The 22,444-nt window shown below is 45.3% G+C and overlaps 1 protein-coding gene across 1 annotated transcript in view; it reads left to right on the top strand.

The window, feature by feature from the left end:
- The window catches only part of LOC118377712 (microtubule cross-linking factor 1-like), a 171,516-nt gene that overhangs the window by 20,763 nt on the left and 128,309 nt on the right, over nucleotides 1-22,444 (top strand). The window lies entirely within an intron of this gene.

The following is a 22,444-nucleotide window of genomic DNA, read 5'->3' on the forward strand; positions in this document are numbered from 1 at the left end:
GGCTCTACACAATGAACTGGACAGAACCAAAGAGGTAGGAGGGAGGAGGAGGGGGGGGAGGGAGGGGAGGAGGAGGTGGAGATCTCTAACCAGGCTCTACACAATGAACTGGACAGAACCAAAGAGGTAGGAGAGGAGGAGGAGGAGGAGGAGGAGGAGGAGGAGGAGGTGGAGATCTCTAACCAGGCTCTACACAATGAACTGGACAGAACCAAAGAGGTAGGAGAGGAGGAGGAGGAGGAGGAGGAGGAGGAGGAGGTGGAGATCTCTAACCAGGCTCTACACAATGAACTGGACAGAACCAAAGAGGTAGGAGGAGGAGGAGGAGGAGGAGGGGGGAGGAGGAGGGGGAGAGGGGGAGGAGGAGGTGAGATCTCTAACCAGGCTCTACACAATGAACTGGACAGAACCAAAGAGGTAGGAGAGGAGGAGGAGGAGGAGGAGGAGGAGGAGGAGGAGGTGGAGATCTCTAACCAGGCTCTACACAATGAACTGGACAGAACCAAAGAGGTAGGAGGGAGGGAGGGAGGGAGGGAGGAGGGGGGGTAGGAGGGGGAGGGAGGGAGGGAGGGAGGGAGGGGGTAGGAGGGAGGGAGGGAGGGAGGGAGGGAGGGAGGGAGGGGAGGAGGGAGGAGGACTGAGGGGGAACTACTGGGACTACTAGGACTACTGTTCCCTGGTTTTCAGAGTTAGGATTACTGTTCCCTGACGTTCAGAGTTAGGATTACTGTTCCCTGGCTTGTAGAGTTAGGATTACTGTTCCCTGGCTTGTAGAGTTAGGATTACTGTTCCCTGGTTTGTAGAGTTAGGATTACTGTTCCCTGGCTTTCAGAGGTAGGATTACTGTTCCCTGGCTTTCAGAGCTAGGATTACTGTTCCCTGGCTTTCAGAGTTAGGATTACTGTTCCCTGACTTTTAGAGTTAGGATTACTGTTCCCTGGCTTTCAGAGTTAGGATTACTGTTCCCTGACTTTCAGAGTTAGGATTACTGTTCCCTGGCTTTCAGAGTTAGGATTACTGTTCCCTGACTTTCAGAGTCAGGATTACTGTTCCCTGACTTTCAGATTTAGGATTACTGTTCCCTGACTTTCAGAGTTAGGATTACTGTTCCTTGGCTTGTAGAGTTAGGATTACTGTTCCCTGCCTTTCAGAGTTAGGATTACTGTTCCCTGGCTTTCAGAGTTAGGATTACTGTTCCCTGACGTTCAGAGTTAGGATTACTGTTCCCTGACTTTCAGAGTTAGGATTACTGTTCCCTGGCTTTCAGAGTTAGGATTACTGTTCCCTGCCTTTCAGAGTTAGGATTACTGTTCCCTGACTTTCAGAGTTAGGATTACTGTTCCTTGGCTTGAAGAGTTAGGATTACTGTTCCCTGACTTTCAGAGTTAGGATTACTGTTCCCTGGTTTGTAGAGTTAGGATTACTGTTCCCTGGCTTTCAGAGTTAGGATTACTGTTCCCTGGCTTTCAGAGTTAGGATTACTGTTCCCTGGCTTTCAGAGTTAGGATTACTGTTCCCTGGCTTTCAGAGTTAGGATTACTGTTCCCTGGCTTTCAGAGTTAGGATTACTGTTCCCTGACTTTCAGAGTTAGGATTACTGTTCCTTGGCTTGAAGAGTTAGGATTACTGTTCCCTGACTTTCAGAGTTAGGATTACTGTTCCCTGACTTTCAGAGTCAGGATTACTGTTCCCTGACTTTCAGATTTAGGATTACTGTTCCCTGACTTTCAGAGTTAGGATTACTGTTCCCTGGCTTTCAGAGTTAGGATTACTGTTCCCTGGCTTTCAGAGTTAGGATTACTGTTCCCTCGCTTTCAGAGTTAGGATTACTGTTCTCTGATGTTCAGAGTTAGGATTACTGTTCCCTGACTTTCAGAGTTAGGATTACTGTTCCCTCACGTTCAGAGTTAGGATTACTGTTCCCTGACTTTCAGAGTTAGGATTACTGTTCCCTCACGTTCAGAGTTAGGATTACTGTTCCCTGACTTTCAGTTAGGATTACTGTTCCTTGGCTTGAAGAGTTAGGATTACTGTTCCCTGACTTTCAGAGTTAGGATTACTGTTCCCTGACTTTCAGAGTTAGGATTACTGTTCCTTGGCTTGAAGAGTTAGGATTACTGTTCCCTGACTTTCAGATTTAGGATTACTGTTCCCTGACTTTCAGAGTTAGGATTACTGTTCCTTGGCTTGAAGAGTTAGGATTACTGTTCCCTGACTTTCAGAGGTAGGATTACTGTTCCCTGACTTTCAGAGTTAGGATTACTGTTCCTTGGCTTGAAGAGTTAGGATTACTGTTCCCTGACTTTCAGAGTTAGGATTACTGTTCCCTGACTTTCAGAGTCAGGATTACTGTTCCCTGACTTTCAGATTTAGGATTACTGTTCCCTGACTTTCAGAGTTAGGATTACTGTTCCTTGGCTTGTAGAGTTAGGATTACTGTTCCCTGGCTTTCAGAGTTAGGATTACTGTTCCCTGGCGTTCAGAGTTAGGATTACTGTTCTCTGATGTTCAGAGTTAGGATTACTGTTCCCTGACTTTCAGAGTTAGGATTACTGTTCCCTCACGTTCAGAGTTAGGATTACTGTTCCCTGACTTTCAGAGTTAGGATTACTGTTCCCTCACGTTCAGAGTTAGGATTACTGTTCCCTGACTTTCAGAGTTAGGATTACTGTTCCTTGGCTTGAAGAGTTAGGATTACTGTTCCCTGACTTTCAGAGTTAGGATTACTGTTCCCTGGCTTTCAGAGTTAGGATTACTGTTCCTTGGCTTGTAGAGTTAGGATTACTGTTCCCTGGCTTTCAGAGTTAGGATTACTGTTCCCTGGCTTTCAGAGTTAGGATTACTGTTCCCTGGCTTTCAGAGTTAGGATTACTGTTCCCTGACTTTCAGAGTTAGGATTACTGTTCCCTGGCTTTCAGAGTTAGGATTACTGTTCCCTGACTTTCAGAGTTAGGATTACTGTTCCCTGGCTTTCAGAGTTAGGATTACTGTTCCCTGACTTTCAGAGTTAGGATTACTGTTCCCTGACGTTCAGAGTTAGGATTACTGTTCCCTGACTTTCAGAGTTAGGATTACTGTTCCCTGGCTTTCAGAGTTAGGATTACTGTTCCCTGACTTTCAGAGTTAGGATTACTGTTCCCTGACTTTCAGAGTTAGGATTACTGTTCCCTCACGTTCAGAGTTAGGATTACTGTTCCCTGGCTTTCAGAGTTAGGATTACTGTTCCCTGACTTTCAGAGTTAGGATTACTGTTCCTGGCTTTCAGAGTTAGGATTACTGTTCCCTGGCTTTCAGAGTTAGGATTACTGTTCCCTGACTTTCAGAGTTAGGATTACTGTTCCCTGACTTTCAGAGTTAGGATTACTGTTCCTTGGCTTGAAGAGTTAGGATTACTGTTCCCTGACTTTCAGAGTTAGGATTACTGTTCCCTGACTTTCAGAGTCAGGATTACTGTTCCCTGACTTTCAGATTTAGGATTACTGTTCCCTGGCTTTCAGAGTTAGGATTACTGTTCCCTGGCTTTCAGAGTTAGGATTACTGTTCCCTGACGTTCAGAGTTAGGATTACTGTTCCCTGACTTTCAGAGTTAGGATTACTGTTCCCTCACGTTCAGAGTTAGGATTACTGTTCCCTCACGTTCAGAGTTAGGATTACTGTTCCCTGACTTTCAGAGTTAGGATTACTGTTCCCTGGCTTGTAGAGTTAGGATGACTCTTCCCCAAGTTTTGGCCACTGGTAAAAGTTAAACCCATCCTGAAATGAAAGAGACAGATTCTGTTTAGTGAGAGGTCTTAAATTCTTGTGTTTATTAGATTGCTGCTGTTTGTGTCATGTGGTATTTTTGTCTGTGAGGTGATATAGCACTCTGATTGGACAGCGTCTGCAGCCTGTTAGCACAGAGGTGTTGCATTCTGGGAGTTGTAATGTGATGAGGAGCAGCTATACTTGGTGCTGTGTGTGTGGCCATACTGGGTGGTATACTGTATATACCAGGTGAAGGGAGTAGGTTTGGGTGGTATACTGTATATACCAGGTGAAGGGAGTAGGTTTGGGTGGTATACTGTATATACCAGGTGAAGGGAGTAGGTTTGGGTGGTATACTGTATATACCAGGTGAAGGGAGTAGGTTTGGGTGGTATACTGTATATACCAGGTGAAGGGAGTAGGTTTGGGTGGTATACTGTATATACCAGGTGAAGGGAGTAGGTTTGGGTGGTATACTGTATATACCAGGTGAAGGGAGTAGGTTTGGGTGGTATACTGTATATACCAGGTGAAGGGAGTAGGTTTGGGTGGTATACTGTATATACCAGGTGAAGGGAGTAGGTTTGGGTGGTATACTGTATATACCAGGTGAAGGGAGTAGGTTTGGGTAGAATACTATATCAACCAGGTGAAGGGAGTAGGTTTGGGTGGTATACTGTATATACCAGGTGAAGGGAGTAGGTTTGGGTGGTATACTGTATATACCAGGTGAAGGGAGTAGGTTTGGGTGGTTACTGTATATACCAGGTGAAGGGAGTAGGTTTGGGTGGTATACTGTATATACCAGGTGAAGGGAGTAGGTTTGGGTGGTATACTGTATATACCAGGTAAAGGGAGTAGGTTTGGGTGGTATACTGTTATACCATGTACCAGGTGAAGGGAGTAGGTTTGGGTGGTATACTGTATATACCAGGTGAAGGGAGTAGGTTTGCGTGGTTTACTGTATATACCATATACCAGATGAAGGAGTAGGTTTGGGTGGTATACTGTATATACCAGGTGAATGGAGTTAGGTTTGGGTGGTATACTGTATATACCAGGTGAAGGGAGTATGTTTGGGTGGTATACTGTATATACCAGGTGAAGGGAGTAGGTTTGGGTGGTATACTGTATATACTAGGTGAAGGGAGTAGGTTTGGGTGGTATACTGTATATACCAGGTGAAGGGAGTAGGTTTGGGTGGTATACTGTATGTACCAGGTGAAGGGAGCAGGTTTGGGTGGTATACTGTATATACCAGGTGAAGAGAGTAGGTTGGGTGGTATACTGTGTATATACCAGGTGAAGGGAGGAAGTTTGGGTGGTATACTGTATATACCAGGTGAATGGAGTAGGTTTGGGTGGTATACTGTATACCAGGTGAAGGGAGTATGTTTGTGTGGTATACTGTATATACCAGGTGAAGGGAGTATGTTTGGTGGTATACTGTATATACCAGGTGAAGGGAGTAGGTTTGGGTGGTATACTGTATATACCAGGTGAAGGGAGTAGGTTTGGGTGGTATACTGTATATACCAGGTGAAGGGAGTAGGTTTGGGTGGTATACTGTATATACCAGGTGAAGGGAGTAGGTTTGGGTGGTATACTGTATATACCAGGTGAAGGGAGTAGGTTTGGGTGGTATACTGTATATACCAGGTGAAGGGAGTAGGTTTGGGTGGTATACTGTATATACCAGGTGAAGGGAGTAGGTTTGGGTGGTATACTGTATATACCAGGTGAAGGGAGTAGGTTTGGGTGGTATACTGTATATACCAGGTGAAGGGAGTAGGTTTGGGTGGTATACTGTATATACCAGGTGAAGGGAGTAGGTTTGGGTGGTATACTGTATATACCAGGTGAAGGGAGTAGGTTTGGGTAGGTATACTGTATCAACCAGGTGAAGGGAGTAGGTTTGGGTGGTATACTGTATATACCAGATGAAGGGAGTAGGTTTGGGTGGTATACTGTATATACCAGGTGAAGGGAGTAGGTTTGGGTGGTATACTGTATATACCAGGTGAAGGAGTAGGTTTGGGTGGTATACTGTATATACCAGGTGAAGGGAGTAGGTTTGGGTGGTATACTGTATATACCAGGTAAAGGAGTAGGTTTGGGTGGTATACTGTATATACCATGTACCAGGTGAAGGGAGTAGGTTTGGGTGGTATACTGTATATACCAGGTGAAGGGAGTAGGTTTGGGTGGTTTACTGTATATACCATATACCAGATGAAGGGAGTAGGTTTGGGTGGTATACTGTATATACCAGGTGAATGGAGTTAGGTTTGGGTGGTATACTGTATATACCAGGTGAAGGAGTATGTTTGGGTGGTATACTGTATATACCAGGTGAAGGGAGTAGGTTTGGGTGGTATACTGTATATACCAGGTGAAGGGAGTAGGTTTGGGTGGTATACTGTATATACCAGGTGAAGGGAGTAGGTTTGGGTGGTATACTGTATGTACCAGGTGAAGGGAGCAGGTTTGGGTGGTATACTGTATATACCAGGTGAAGAGAGTAGGTTGGGTGGTATACTGTGTATATACCAGGTGAAGGGAGGAAGTTTGGGTGGTATACTGTATATACCAGGTGAATGGAGTAGGTTTGGGTGGTATACTGTATATACCAGGTGAAGGGAGTATGTTTGGGTGGTATACTGTATATACCAGGTGAAGGGAGTATGTTTGGGTGGTATACTGTATATACCAGGTGAAGGGAGTAGGTTTGGGTGGTATACTGTATATACCAGGTGAAGGGAGTAGGTTTGGGTGGTATACTGTATATACCATGTACCAGGTGAAGGGAGTAGGTTTGGGTGGTATACTGTATATACCAGGTGAAGGGAGTAGGTTTGGGTGGTTTACTGTATATACCATATACCAGATGAAGGGAGTAGGTTTGGGTGGTATACTGTATATACCAGGTGAATGGAGGAGGTTTGGGTGGTATACTGTATATACCAGGTGAAGGGAGTAGGTTTGGGTGGTAAACTGTATATACCAGGTGAAGGGAGTAGGTTTGGGTGGTATACTGTATATACCATGTACCAGGTGAAGGGAGTAGGTTTGGGTGGTATACTGTATATACCAGGTGAAGGGAGTAGGTTTGGGTGGTATACTGTATATACTAGGTGAAGGGAGTAGGTTTGGGTGGTATACTGTATATACCAGGTGAATGGAGTAGGTTTGGGTGCTATACTGTATATACCATGTACCAGGTGAAGGGAGTAGGTTTGGGTGGTATACTGTATATACCAGGTGAAGGGAGTAGGTTTGGGTGGTTTACTGTATATACCATATACCAGATGAAGGGAGTAGGTTTGGGTGGTATACTGTATATACCATGTGAATGGAGGAGGTTTGGGTGGTATACTGTATATACCAGGTGAAGGGAGTATGTTTGGGTGGTATACTGTATATACCAGGTGAAGGGAGTAGGTTTGGGTGGTATACTGTATATACTAGGTGAAGGGAGTAGGTTTGGGTGGTATACTGTATATACCAGGTGAAGGGAGTAGGTTTGGGTGGTATACTGTATGTACCAGGTGAAGGGAGCAGGTTTGGGTGGTATACTGTATATACCAGGTGAAGAGAGTAGGTTGGGTGGTATACTGTGTATATACCAGGTGAAGGGAGGAAGTTTGGGTGGTATACTGTATATACCAGGTGAATGGAGTAGGTTTGGGTGGTATACTGTATATACCAGGTGAAGGGAGTAGGTTTGGGTGGTATACTGTATATACCAGGTGAAGGGAGTATGTTTGGGTGGTATACTGTATATACCAGGTGAAGGGAGTATGTTTGGGTGGTATACTGTATATACCAGGTGAAGGGAGTAGGTTTGGGTGGTATACTGTATATACCAGGTGAAGGGAGTAGGTTTGGGTGGTATACTGTATATACCATGTACCAGGTGAAGGGAGTAGGTTTGGGTGGTATACTGTATATACCAGGTGAAGGGAGTAGGTTTGGGTGGTATACTGTATATACCAGGTGAAGGGAGTAGGTTTGGGTGGTATCCTGTATATACTAGGTGAATGGAGTAGGTTTGGGTGGTATACTGTATATACCAGGTGAAGGGAGTAGGTTTGGGTGTTATACTGTATATACCAGGTGAAGGGAGTAGGTTTGGATGGTATACTGTATATACTAGGTGAAGGGAGTAGGTTTGGGTGGTATACTGTATATACCAGGTGAAGGGAGTAGGTTTGGGTGGTATACTGTATGTACCAGGTGAAGGGAGCAGGTTTGGGTGGTATACTGTATATACCAGGTGAAGAGAGTAGGTTGGGTGGTATACTGTGTATATACCAGGTGAAGGGAGGAAGTTTGGGTGGTATACTGTATATACCAGGTGAATGGAGTAGGTTTGGGTGGTATACTGTATATACCAGGTGAAGGGAGTAGGTTTGGGTGGTATACTGTATATACCAGGTGAAGGGAGTATGTTTGGGTGGTATACTGTATATACCAGGTGAAGGGAGTATGTTTGGGTGGTATACTGTATATACCAGGTGAAGGGAGTAGGTTTGGGTGGTATACTGTATATACCAGGTGAAGGGAGTAGGTTTGGGTGGTATACTGTATATACCATGTACCAGGTGAAGGGAGTAGGTTTGGGTGGTATACTGTATATACCAGGTGAAGGGAGTAGGTTTGGGTGGTATACTGTATATACCAGGTGAAGGGAGTAGGTTTGGGTGGTATCCTGTATATACTAGGTGAATGGAGTAGGTTTGGGTGGTATACTGTATATACCAGGTGAAGGGAGTAGGTTTGGGTGTTATACTGTATATACCAGGTGAAGGGAGTAGGTTTGGATGGTATACTGTATATACTAGGTGAAGGGAGTAGGTTTGGGTGGTATACTGTATATACCAGGTGAAGGGAGTAGGTTTGGGTGGTATACTGTATATACCAGGTGAAGGGAGTAGGTTTGGGTGGTATACTGTATATACCAGGTGATGGGAGTAGGTTTGGGTGGTATACTGTATATACCAGGTGAAGGAGTAGGTTTGGGTGGTATACTGTATATACCAGGTGAAGGGAGTAGGTTTGGGTGGTATACTGTATATACCAGGTGAAGGGAGTAGGTTTGGGTGGTATACTGTATATACCAGGTGAAGGAGTAGGTTTGGGTGGTATACTGTATATACCAGGTGAAGGGAGTAGGTTTGGGTGGTATACTGTATATACCAGGTGAAGGGAGTAGGTTTGGGTGGTATACTGTATATACCAGATGAAGGGAGTAGGTTTGGGTGGTATACTGTATATACCAGGTGAAGGGAGTAGGTTTGGGTGGTATACTGTATATACCAGGTGAAGGGAGTAGGTTTGGGTGGTATACTGTATATACCAGGTGAAGGGAGTAGGTTTGGGTGGTATACTGTATATACTAGGTGAAGGGAGTAGGTTTGGGTGGTATACTGTATACACCAGGTGAAGGGAGTAGGTTTGGGTGGTATACTGTATATACCAGGTGAAGGGAGTAGGTTTGGGTGGTATACTGTATATACCAGGTGAAGGGAGTAGGTTTGGGTGGTATACTGTATATACCAGGTGAAGGGAGTAGGTTTGGGTGGTATACTGTATATACCAGGTGAAGGGAGTAGGTTTGGGTGGTATACTGTATATACCAGGTGAAGGGAGTAGGTTTGGGTGGTATACTGTATATACCAGATGAAGGGAGTAGGTTTGGGTGGTATACTGTATATCGTGACCCCGACATTAGAAAAAGTGAAACATCGTCTCTGTTCATATTTCCATGAAAGCTGTACACCACCAGGGTACAAAGATTGTCTTGGGGTCATTTTTGACCTGGCAGTTATAAAATAATTTACACACCACAAAAACCACAAAGACACACGCACACACAATGAGAAATTAAGATTGTGTGCTATCGATTGAACCAGCAGCTTCTGAAGAGGAAGATCTACAATGTATGGAGAACAGTAGCTCCACATCAGAGTGCTGTCTGCTGATAGAATGATGGAGAACAGTAGCTCCACATCAGAGTGCTGTCTGCTGATAGAATGATGGAGAACAGTAGCTCCACATCAGAGTGCTGTCTGCTGATAGAATGATGGAGGACAGTAGCTCCACATCAGAGTGCTGTCTGCTGGTAGAATGATGGAGAACAGTAGCTCCACATCAGAGTGCTGTCTGCTGATAGAATGATGGAGAACAGTAGCTCCACATCAGAGTGCTGTCTACTGATAGAATGATGGAGAACAGTAGCTCCACATCAGAGTGCTGTCTGCTGATAGAATGATGGAGAACAGTAGCTCCACATCAGAGTGCTGTCTGCTGATAGAATGATGGAGAACAGTAGCTCCACATCAGAGTGCTGTCTGCTGATAGAATGATGGAGAACAGTAGCTCCACATCAGTCAGTCTGCTGATAGAATGATGGAGAACAGTAGCTCCACATCAGAGTGCTGTCTGCTGATAGAATGATGGAGAACAGTAGCTCCACATCAGAGTGCTGTCTGCTGATAGAATGATGGAGAACAGTAGCTCCACATCAGTCTGTCTGCTGATAGAATGATGGAGAACAGTAGCTCCACATCAGTCTGTCTGCTGATAGAATGATGGAGAACAGTAGCTCCACATCAGAGTGGTGTCTACTGATAGAATGATGGAGAACAGTAGCTCCACATCAGAGTGCTGTCTGCTGATAGAATGATGGAGAACAGTAGCTCCACATCAGTCTGTCTGCTGATAGAATGATGGAGAACAGTAGCTCCACATCAGAGTGCTGTCTACTGATAGAATGATGGAGAACAGTAGCTCCACATCAGAGTGCTGTCTGCTGATAGAATGATGGAGAACAGTAGCTCCACATCAGTCTGTCTGCTGATAGAATGATGGAGGACAGTAGCTCCACATCAGTCTGTCTGCTGATAGAATGATGGAGGACAGTAGCTCCACATCAGAGTTGTGTCTACTGATAGAATGATGGAGGACAGTAGCTCCACATCAGAGTTCTGTCTGCTGATAGAATGATGGAGAACAGTAGCTCCACATCAGAGTGCTGTCTGCTGATAGAATGATGGAGAACAGTTGCTCCACATCAGAGTTGTGTCTACTGATAGAATGATGGAGGACAGTAGCTCCACATCAGTCTGTCTGCTGATAGAATGATGGAGGACAGTAGCTCCACATCAGAGTTGTGTCTACTGATAGAATGATGGAGGACAGTAGCTCCACATCAGAGTTCTGTCTGCTGATAGAATGATGGAGAACAGTAGCTCCACATCAGAGTGCTGTCTGCTGATAGAATGATGGAGAACAGTAGCTCCACATCAGAGTGCTGTCTACTGATAGAATGATGGAGAACAGTAGCTCCACATCAGTCTGTCTGCTGATAGAATGATGGAGAACAGTAGCTCCACATCAGAGTGCTGTCTACTGATAGAATGATGGAGAACAGTAGCTCCACATCAGTCTGTCTGCTGATAGAATGATGGAGAACAGTAGCTCCACATCAGAGTGCTGATAGAATGATGGAGGACAGTAGCTCCACATCAGAGTGCTGTCTGCTGATAGAATGATGGAGAACAGTAGCTCCACATCAGAGTGCTGTCTGCTGATAGAATGATGGAGAACAGTAGCTCCACATCAGTCTGTCTGCTGATAGAATGATGGAGAACAGTAGCTCCACATCAGAGTGCTGTCTGCTGATAGAATGATGGAGAACAGTAGCTCCACATCAGTCAGTCTGCTGATAGAATGATGGAGAACAGTAGCTCCACATCAGTCTGTCTGCTGATAGAATGATGGAGGACAGTAGCTCCACATCAGAGTGCTGTCTGCTGATAGAATGATGGAGAACAGTAGCTCCACATCAGTCTGTCTGCTGATAGAATGATGGAGGACAGTAGCTCCACATCAGTCTGTCTGCTGATAGAATGATGGAGAACAGTAGCTCCACATCAGTCTGTCTGCTGATAGAATGATGGAGGACAGTAGCTCCACATCAGTCTGTCTGCTGATAGAATGATGGAGAACAGTAGCTCCACATCAAAGTGCTGTCTGCTGACAGAATGATGGAGAACAGTAGCTCCACATCAGAGTGCTGTCTGCTGACAGAATGATGGAGAACAGTAGCTCCACATCAGAGTGCTGTCTGCTGATAGAATGATGGAGAACAGTAGCTCCACATCAGTCAGAGTGCTGTCTGCTGATAGAATGATGGAGAACAGTAGCTCCACATCAGAGTGCTGTCTGCTGATAGAATGATGGAGAACAGTAGCTCCACATCAGTCAGAGTGCTGTCTGCTGATAGAATGATGGAGAACAGTAGCTCCACATCAGTCTGTCTGCTGATAGAATGATGGAGAACAGTAGCTCCACATCAGAGTGCTGTCTGCTGATAGAATGATGGAGAACAGTAGCTCCACATCAGAGTGCTGTCTGCTGACAGAATGATGGAGAACAGTAGCTCCACATCAGAGTGCTGTCTGCTGACAGAATGATGGAGAACAGTAGCTCCACATCAGAGTGCTGTCTGCTGATGGAATGATGGAGAACAGTAGCTCCACATCAGAGAGCTGTCTGCTGACAGCATGATGGAGAACAGTAGCTCCACATCAGAGTGCTGTCTACTGATAGAATGATGGAGAACAGTAGCTCCACATCAGACTGTCTACTGATAGAATGATGGAGAACAGTAGCTCCACATCAGAGTGCTGTCTGCTGGTAGAATGATGGAGAACAGTATCTCCACATCAGTCAGAGTGCTGTCTGCTGATAGAATGATGGAGGACAGTAGCTCCACATCAGTCTGTCTGCTGATAGAATGATGGAGGACAGTAGCTCCACATCAGTCTGTCTGCTGATAGAATGATGGAGGACAGTAGCTCCACATCAGTCTGTCTGCTGATAGAATGATGGAGAACAGTAGCTCCACATCAGTCTGTCTGCTGATAGAATGATGGAGGACAGTAGCTCCACATCAGTCTGTCTGCTGATAGAATGATGGAGAACAGTAGCTCCACATCAAAGTGCTGTCTGCTGACAGAATGATGGAGAACAGTAGCTCCACATCAGAGTGCTGTCTGCTGACAGAATGATGGAGAACAGTAGCTCCACATCAGAGTGCTGTCTGCTGACAGCATGATGGAGAACAGTAGCTCCACATCAGAGTGCTGTCTGCTGATAGAATGATGGAGAACAGTAGCTCCACATCAGTCTGTCTGCTGATAGAATGATGGAGAACAGTAGCTCCACATCAGAGTGCTGTCTGCTGATAGAATGATGGAGAACAGTAGCTCCACATCAGAGTGCTGTCTGCTGATAGAATGATGGAGGACAGTAGCTCCACATCAGAGTGCTGTCTGCTGATAGAATGATGGAGGACAGTAGCTCCACATCAAGTGCTGTCTGCTCATAGAATGATGGAGAACAGTAGCTCCACATCAGAGTGCTGTCTGCTGATAGAATGATGGAGAACAGTAGCTCCACATCAGAGTGCTGTCTGCTGATAGAATGATGGAGAACAGTAGCTCCACATCAGTCTGTCTGCTGATAGAATGATGGAGGACAGTAGCTCCACATCAGAGTGCTGTCTGCTGATAGAATGATGGAGAACAGGAGCTCCACATCAGAGTGCTGTCTGCTGATAAAATGATTGTTCATGAATTGCCATCTGAGTGGAGAAGTGCTACTGAAGCGCAAAATCAGTCTGAAGCCGAGTAGAAATTACAATAAGAAGAGTTTAAAGATCTGCGTTTACAAAACACAGCAAGATATTTCTTAAGCATTTAAAAAATATAAAATCCTGCGTAAGATAACGCAGTTTCTGCATTAACACGACCCCTACGTTGAACTTTCTATCTAGTTTAAGTGGCTGAATAAATAAGGTGATGGGGCATCATGTTGCGTTAGCTTCCTGCGGTGTTTGAGAAGTCAAAGCCCTTCGGATCGGTTATCTGTGCAGCTGCTCCTGTTTACTTCCTTGTTTTTTTCTCCTCTCTGTCTTCGGCCCGTCTGCTCCTCCCCCTCCTCTGTCGTTAGCATATTTAGCTAGCAGCCTCTATGTAAATTTGCATGACTTGTGCCAATGTTGTTAGCATTCTGGTAATTGTCAGCCAACCCCTTGTGTACAAAGCCAGTATTACTGTACTGGGGGGGGGGGCGATGTGAATATCTGGATACCGCCCAACCCTAGAAGAGAGGTGTAGAGAAAGACAGGACACAGAGGGAGGTAGAGGAGATAGAGAGACACTGAGGAAGGTGTAGAGAGACACCGAGGACGATGTAGAGAGAGGAGGTAGAGAGACACAGTGAGGAAGGTGTAGAGAGACACCGAGGAAGATGTAGAGAGAGGAGGTAGATAGACACAGTGAGGAAGGTGTAGAGAGAGGAGATAGAGAGACACAGTGAGGAAGGTGTAGAGAGACGAGGTAGAGAGACACAGTGAGGAAGGTGTAGAGAGAGGAGGTAGAGAGACACAGTGAGGAAGGTGTAGAGAGAGGAGATAGAGAGACACAGTGAGGAAGGTGTAGAGAGAGGAGGTAGAGAGACACAGTGAGGAAGGTGTAGAGAGAGGAGGTAGAGAGACACAGTGAGGAAGGTGTAGAGAGAGGAGATAGAGAGACACAGTGAGGAAGGTGTAGAGAGAGGAGGTAGAGAGACACAGTGAGGAAGGTGTAGAGAGAGGAGATAGAGAGACACAGTGAGGAAGGTGTAGAGAGAGGAGATAGAGAGACACAGTGAGGAAGGTGTAGAGAGACGAGGTAGAGAGACACAGTGAGGAAGGTGTAGAGAGACACCGAGGACGATGTAGAGAGAGGGAGGTAGAGAGACACAGTTAGGAAGGTGTAGAGAGAGGAGGTAGAGAGACACAGTGAGGAAGGTGTAGAGAGAGGAGGTAGAGAGACACAGTGAGGAAGGTGTAGAGAGACACCGAGGACGATGTAGAGAGAGGAGGTAGAGAGACACAGTTAGGAAGGTGTAGAGAGAGACACAGTGAGGAAGGTGTAGAGAGACGAGGTAGAGAGACACAGTGAGGAAGGTGTAGAGAGACACCGAGGACGATGTAGAGAGAGGAGGTAGAGAGACACAGTGAGGAAGGTGTAGAGAGAGGAGGTAGAGAGACACAGTGAGGAAGGTGTAGAGAGAGGAGATAGAGAGACACAGTGAGGAAGGTGTAGAGAGACGAGGTAGAGAGACACAGTGAGGAAGGTGTAGAGAGAGGAGATAGAGAGACACAGTGAGGAAGGTGTAGAGAGAGGAGATAGAGAGACACAGTGAGGAAGGTGTAGAGAGAGGAGATAGAGAGACACAGTGAGGAAGGTGTAGAGAGAGGAGATAGAGAGACACAGTGAGGAAGGTGTAGAGAGACGAGGTAGAGAGACACAGTGAGGAAGGTGTAGAGAGAGGAGATAGAGAGACACAGTGAGGAAGGTGTAGAGAGACGAGATAGAGAGACACAGTGAGGAAGGTGTAGAGAGAGGTGAGGAAGGTGTAGAGAGACGAGGTAGAGAGACACAGTGAGGAAGGTGTAGAGAGAGGAGATAGAGAGACACAGTGAGGAAGGTGTAGAGAGACGAGGTAGAGACACAGTGAGGAAGGTGTAGAGAGACGAGGTAGAGAGACACAGTGAGGAAGGTGTAGAGAGACGAGGTAGAGACACAGTGAGGAAGATGTAGAGAGACACCGAGGACGATGTAGAGAGAGGAGGTAGAGAGACACAGTGAGGAAGGTGTAGAGAGACGAGGTAGAGGGACACAGTGAGGAAGGTGTAGAGAGAGGAGGTAGAGAGACAGTGAGGAAGGTGTAGAGAGACACCGAGGAAGGTGTAGAGAGAGGAGGTAGAGAGACACAGTGAGGAAGGTGTAGAGAGAGGAGATAGAGAGACACAGTGAGGGAGGTATAAAGAGAGGAGGTAGAGAGACACAGTGAGGAAGGTGTAGAGAGAGGAGATAGAGAGACACAGTGAGGAAGGTGTAGAGAGAGGAGATAGAGAGACACAGTGAGGGAGGTATAAAGAGAGGAGGTAGAGAGACAGTCCTCTCTCCTTCTCCCCTGTGGGTTGCCCCAGAAAAACACTGTCTGCTGTTAGCCTGGCAGCCTCTGGAGCTAGCTGGATCTGGAGCTAATTACAGTCTGCCTCAAGTGACTCCTCTCCAGTGTTAACCAGTACAATATCAATATAATATTTTCTGCCTCAAGTGACTCCTCTCCGGTGTTAACCAGTACAATATCAATATAATATTTTCCGTATCAAAGATCCAATCAAAAAAAATACATAAACTAATATTTTAATTGTGTAGATAATCCTCTAAGAAAACCAATAGTCCAAACCTCATGTCTCTGTCACAATCTGTAAAAAAAAAAAAAATAGTTATTGGACGTTTTACCCTTGTAGAATGGCCAGAATGACTAAATCAATGGAGGCCAGAGAAGAAGGGGGGGAAAAAGAAGTTGCATCCCGTCAACGAGGCAGGAACTCAGGCTGCTGGTTGGCTACCTGACAGACTTTCCCAGCGTGCTTCTACATCTGCATTGCTTCCTGGTTTGGGGTTTTAGGCTGGGATTCTGTGCAGGAACTCAGGCTGCTGGTTGGCTACCTGACAGACTTTCCCAGCGTGCTTCTACATCTGCATTGCTTCCTGGTTTGGGGTTTTAGGCTGGGATTCTGTGCAGGAACTCAGGCTGCTGGTTGGCTACCTGACAGACTTTCCCACCGTGCTTCTACATCTGCATTGCTTCCTGGTTTGGGGTTTTAGGCTGGGATTCTGTGCAGGAACTCAGGCTGCTGGTTGGCTACCTGACAGACTTTCCCACCGTGCTTCTACATCTGCATTGCTTCCTGGTTTGGGGTTTTAGGCTGGGATTCTGTGCAGGAACTCAGGCTGCTGGTTGGCTACCTGACAGACTTTCCCAGCGTGCTTCTACATCTGCATTGCTTCCTGGTTTGGGGTTTTAGGCTGGGATTCTGTGCAGGAACTCAGGCTGCTGGTTGGCTACCTGACAGACTTTCCCACCGTGCTTCTACATCTGCATTGCTTCCTGGTTTGATTTTAGGCTGGGATTCTTCTCAGGAACTCAGGCTGCTGGTATTTTCCTGACAGACTTTCCCAGCGTGCTTCTACATCTGCATTGTTCCTAGTTTGGGGTTTTAGGCTGGGATTCTGTGCAGGAACTCAGGCTGCTGGTTGGCTACCTGACATTCCCCACCGTGCTTTCTGCATTGCTTCCTTTTGGGGTTTTAGGCTGGGATTCTGTGCAGGAACTTAGGCTGCTGGTTGGCTACCTGATTTCCCAGCGTGCTTCTACATCTGCATTGCTTCCTGGTTTGGGGTTTTAGGCTGGGATTCTGTGCAGGAACTCAGGCTGCTGGTTGGCTACCTGACAGACTTTCCCAGCGTGCTTCTACATCTGCATTGCTTCCTGGTTTGGGGTTTTAGGCTGGGATTCTGTGCAGGAACTCAGGCTGCTGGTTGGCTACCTGACAGACTTTCCCAGCGTGCTTCTACATCTGCATTGCTTCCTGGTTTGGGGTTTTAGGCTGGGATTCTGTATAGCACATCGGCTGATTGTAAAAAAAGGGCTTCAAAAACACATTTGATTGATTGATTGATTGATTGATCATCTTTCTTCTCCAAGTCATGTAGTATTTTCATAGTTTAGTATATTCGCTTTTTTATTTTTATTCTAAATTCCTGTTATTTTTTGAAGATTTCTCACAAAAACAAACATATCTCTGTGAAATATCAACGGAGCACTGAGCCTTTTTCTTTTCAAAGCCTTTTACATTTCATTCTGCTTAGTTAAATAAATAAAAATAAATAAAAAGATTCAGCTCTTTTCATGTTAATTTTTGTCGTTTTGCGACCCGGGGGAAAGTTCATAGGAGAAATCTGCACTGCTATGTCAACAGAGATGTACAGTGGGGAGAACAAGTATTTGGTACACTGACAATTTGTTGTTGCCTTCTCACCAAGCTGCTTGCCTATTGTCCTGTAGCCCATCCCAGCCTTGTGCAGGTCTACAATTTTATCCCTGATGTCCTAACACAGCTCTCTGGTCTTGGCCATTGTGGAGAGGTTGGAGTCTGTTTGATTGAGTGTGTGGACAGGTGTCTTTTATACAGGTGTAACGAGTTCAAACAGGTGCAGTTAATACAGGTAATGAGTGGAGAACAGGAGGGCTTCTTAAAGAAAAAGTAACAGGTCTGTGAGAGCCGGAATTCTTACTGGTTGATAGGTGATCAAATGCTTATGTCATGCAATAAAATGCAAATGAATTACTTAAAAATCATACAATGTGATATTCTGGATTTTTGTTTTAGATTCCGTCTCTTACAGTTGAAGTGTTACCTATGATAAAAAATACAGGCCTCTACATGCTTTGTAAGTAGGAAAACCTGCAAAATCGGCAGTGTAATTAAATACTTGTTCTCCCCACTGTATTAGATATGAAGTTGATGATACTCAATGTTAGAGAACAATTCAGAACATGAAGAATCATATGTGTTTATTAACATAAGGAAGTTAATGTTCTCCTACTGGGCAGATTGAACTAATACAAAATGCATAAATGCACCAGATTACAATCTGTCCTATTGTTGATTCTAGATATGATATGGATTCTTGAGAAGTCCACTACTAACTTATATTTCTACAGGTTAAATCTGATTGAGATTTAAATCTAATGTGATCACTCATGACTGACAGCTGCCTTTTTCTTTCCCATGGACAGGAGGGAGGGAGGGAGGGGAGGGAGGGAGGGAGGGAGGGAGGGAGGCAGGCAGGGAGGGAGGCAGGCAGGGAGGCAGGCAGGCAGGGAGGGAGGGAGGCAGGGGGAGGGAGGCAGGGAGGGAGGCAGGCCTCCCCTCCATCCCTCCCTCCCTCCAGGGAGGGAGGCAGGCCTGCCTCCCTCATCCCTCCCTGATATCCCTCCCTCCCTCCCTCCCTTCCTACTGTGGACATGACTGAATGGGCTGCATATGTAACCTTGCAGGGAATCCTAGCTGACATTCTACAGCAGCTTTTACTGTCCGGTGTGTGTGTGTGTGTGCGTGCGTGCGTGCGTGCGTGTGTGTGTGCGTGTGTCCGTCCGTTCGTCCGAGGGATTGGAACCTTTACATGGATTAACTCAGCAGGAAGGCCTAGTGGTTATGAAACGACCTGGCAGGTTGCAAGGGGAGAGAGAGAAGGAAGAGGAGAGAGAGAGGAAGAGGAGAGAGATGGCAGGAGGAGAGAGAGAGGGGGGAGAGAGGAGGAGACAGAGAAGGAAGAGGAGATGAGAGATAGATGAGGGATGGAGGAGAGAGAGAGAGAGAGAGAGGTGGAGGAGAGAGAGAGAGAGAGGAGGAGGGGTGGAGGAGTAGGGAGAGAGAGGAGGGGTGGAGGAGTAGGGAGAGAGAGGAGGGGTGGAGGAGTAGGGAGAGAGAGGAGGGGTGGAGGAGTAGGGAGAGAGAGGAGGGGTGGAGGAGTAGGGAGAGGAGGGGTGGAGGAGTAGGGAGAGAGAGGAGGGGTGGAGGAGTAGGGAGAGAGAGGAGGGGTGGAGGAGTAGGGAGAGAGAGGAGGGGTGGAGGAGTAGGGACCTATAAAATCTATTACATTTTTTGCCTGATTCCATTCCGTTTTCCAAATGCGTTTTTTTCCATTTCGTTTTTCCAGGTTTCCATTTTTCAAAACTTGTTTAGGTTTTCTCTCTCAAGATTAAATTTTTTAAATAGAAAAATAACATTATTATTATTATTATTATGTTCTATGTCCACAACTATGCTTAAACCACATCAGGAGAGGAGCGAGAGGATGAGAGAGAGGGAGGGAGAGAGAGAGTCAGAGTCATATGACTCCAGTCCCCGACTGTTAGCATTCAACCAGCAGACGGCTTACAGGGGCTGTTCGAAACAGTTCAGGAACGCTGGTGGCTTTGCCTAGACTCCCGTCTGTTGGTTAGCGGCCTCTGGGCTTCTGGGTAAATACTGCAGCTGCTCTGTCCACATGGTTAGAGAGGATACACCAGACCGTATGGAGAACAGAGGGGTTGCTGCAGAAAATGAGTCCAAAACATCCGGTAGAAGAAAGGAGAGGATGTTAGAGCAGGTCTCATTCCTTTGACATCTTCAGAGAAAAGTCAAGCTGATGGGAATAACCAATCCGCTTTAACCAATCCGCTTTAACCAATCCGCTTTAACCAATCAGCTTTAACCAAACCGCTTTCACCAAACCGCTTTAACAATCTGATTTAACCAATCCGCTTTAACCAAACCGCTTTAACCAATCCGCTTTAACCAATCCGCTTTAACCAAACCGCTTTAACCAAACTGCTTTAACCAATCCACTTTAACCGCTTTAACCAATCCGCTTTAACCAATCCGCTTTAACCAATCCGCTTTAACCAAACCGCTTTAACCAAACCGCTTTAACCAATCCACTTTAACCAATCCGCTTTAACCAAACCGCTTTAACCAATCCGCTTTAACCAAACCGCTTTAACCAAACCGCTTTAACCAATCCGCTTTAACCAAACCGCTTTAACCAAACCGCTTTAACCAATCCGCTTTAACCAAACCGCTTTAACCAAACCGCTTTAACCAAACCGCTTTAACCAATCCGCTTTAACCAATCCGCTTTAACCAATCCACTTTAACCAATCCACTTTAACCGCTTTAACCAATCCGCTTTAACCAATCCGCTTTAACCAATCCGCTTTAACCGCTTTAACCAATCCGCTTTAACCAATCCACTTTAACCAATCCACTTTAACCGCTTTAACCAATCCGCTTTAACCAATCTGCTTTAACCAATCCACGCTTTAACCAATCCGCTTTAACCAATCCACTTTAACCAATCCGCTTTAACCAATCCGCTTTAACCAAACCGCTTTAACCAATCCGCTTTAACCAATCCGCTTTAACCAATCCGCTTTAACCAATCCGCTTTAACCAATCCGCTTTAACCAATCCGCTTTAACCAATCCGCTTTAACCAATCCGCTTTAACCAAACCGCTTTAACCAATCCGCTTTAACCAATCCGCTTTAACCAATCCGCTTTAACCAATCCGCTTTAACCAAACCTTTTTAACCAATCCGCTTTAACCAATCCGCTTTAACCAATCCGCTTTAAATCCACTTTAACCAATCCACTTTAACCAATCCACTTTAACCGCTTTAACCAATCCGCTTTAAAACCAATCCGCTTTAACCAATCCGCTTTAACCAAACCGCTTTAACCAATCCGCTTTAACCAATCCGCTTTAACCAATCCACTTTAACCAATCCGCTTTAACCAATCCGCTTTAACCAATCCGCTTTAACCAATCCACTTTAACCAATCCGCTTTAACCAATCCACTTTAACCAATCCGCTTTAACCAATCCGCTTTAACCAAACCGCTTTAACCAATCCGCTTTCACCAATCCGCTTCAACCAATCCGCTTTAACCAATCCGCTTTAACCAATCCACTTTAACCAATCCGCTTTAACCAATCCACTTTAACCAATCCACTTTAACCGCTTTAACCAATCCGCTTTAACCAATCCGCTTTAACAATCCGCTTTAACCAATCTGCACTTTAACCAAACCGCTTTGCCAATTTAACCAATCTTTAACCAAACCGCTTTAACCAATCCGCTTTAACCAATCTGCTTTAACCGCTTTAACCAATCCGCTTTAACCAATCCGCTTTAACCAATCCGCTTTAACCAATCTGCTTTAACCGCTTTAACCAATCCACTTTAACCAATCCGCTTTAACCAATCCACTTTAACCAATCCGCTTTAACCAATCCGCTTTAACCAAGCCGCTTTAACCAATCCCCTTTAACCAATCCGCTTTAACCAAACCACTTTAACCAATCCGCTTTAACCAATCCGCTTTAACCAATCCGCTTTAACCAATCCACTTTAACCAATCCGCTTTAACCAATCCACTTTAACCAATCCGCTTTAACCAAGCCGCTTTAATGAAATGTCATTTTGTTTAAATAAAGATATTTTCAGGTGATTTTAGCTTTTGTGATCACAGGTTCATTTGATTCTAAATGTAGGTTTCAGTAAAGTGATGACTGCCCGTACTTTTTTATTTTTTATTTATTTCACCTTTATTTAACCAGGTAGGCTAGTTGAGAACACCTTTATTTAACCAGGTAGGCTAGTTGAGAACACCTTTATTTAACCAGGTAGGCTAGAACACCTTGGTAGGCTAACACCTTTATTTAACCAGGTAGGCTAGTTGAGAACACCTTTATTTAACCAGGTAGGCTAGTTGAGAACACCTTTATTTGTTCACCTCCAGGTTTGAACAACTTTATTTAACCAGGTAGGCTAGTTGAGAACACCTTTATTTAACCAGGTAGGCTAGTTGAGAACACCTTTATTTAACCAGGTAGGCTAGTTGAGAACACCTTTATTTAACCAGGTAGGCTAGTTGAGAACACCTTTATTTAACAGGTAGGCTAGTTGAGAACAAGTTCTCATTTGCAACTGCGACCTGGCCAAGATAAAGCATAGCAGTTGAGAACAACTTTATTTAACCAGGTGTGAACAGACAACACAGAGTTACACATGGAGTAAACAATTAACAAGTCAATAACACAGTAGAAAAAAAGGGAGTCTATATACAATGTGTGCAAAAGGCATGAGGAGGTAGGCGAATAATTACAATTTTGCAGATTAACACTGGAGTGATGAATGATCAGATGGTCATGTACAGGTAGAGATATTGGTGTGCAAAA

The sequence above is a fragment of the Oncorhynchus keta genome, chromosome 23, assembly GCF_023373465.1.
Source record: "Oncorhynchus keta strain PuntledgeMale-10-30-2019 chromosome 23, Oket_V2, whole genome shotgun sequence".
In the NCBI taxonomy this organism is placed as follows: domain Eukaryota; kingdom Metazoa; phylum Chordata; class Actinopteri; order Salmoniformes; family Salmonidae; genus Oncorhynchus; species Oncorhynchus keta.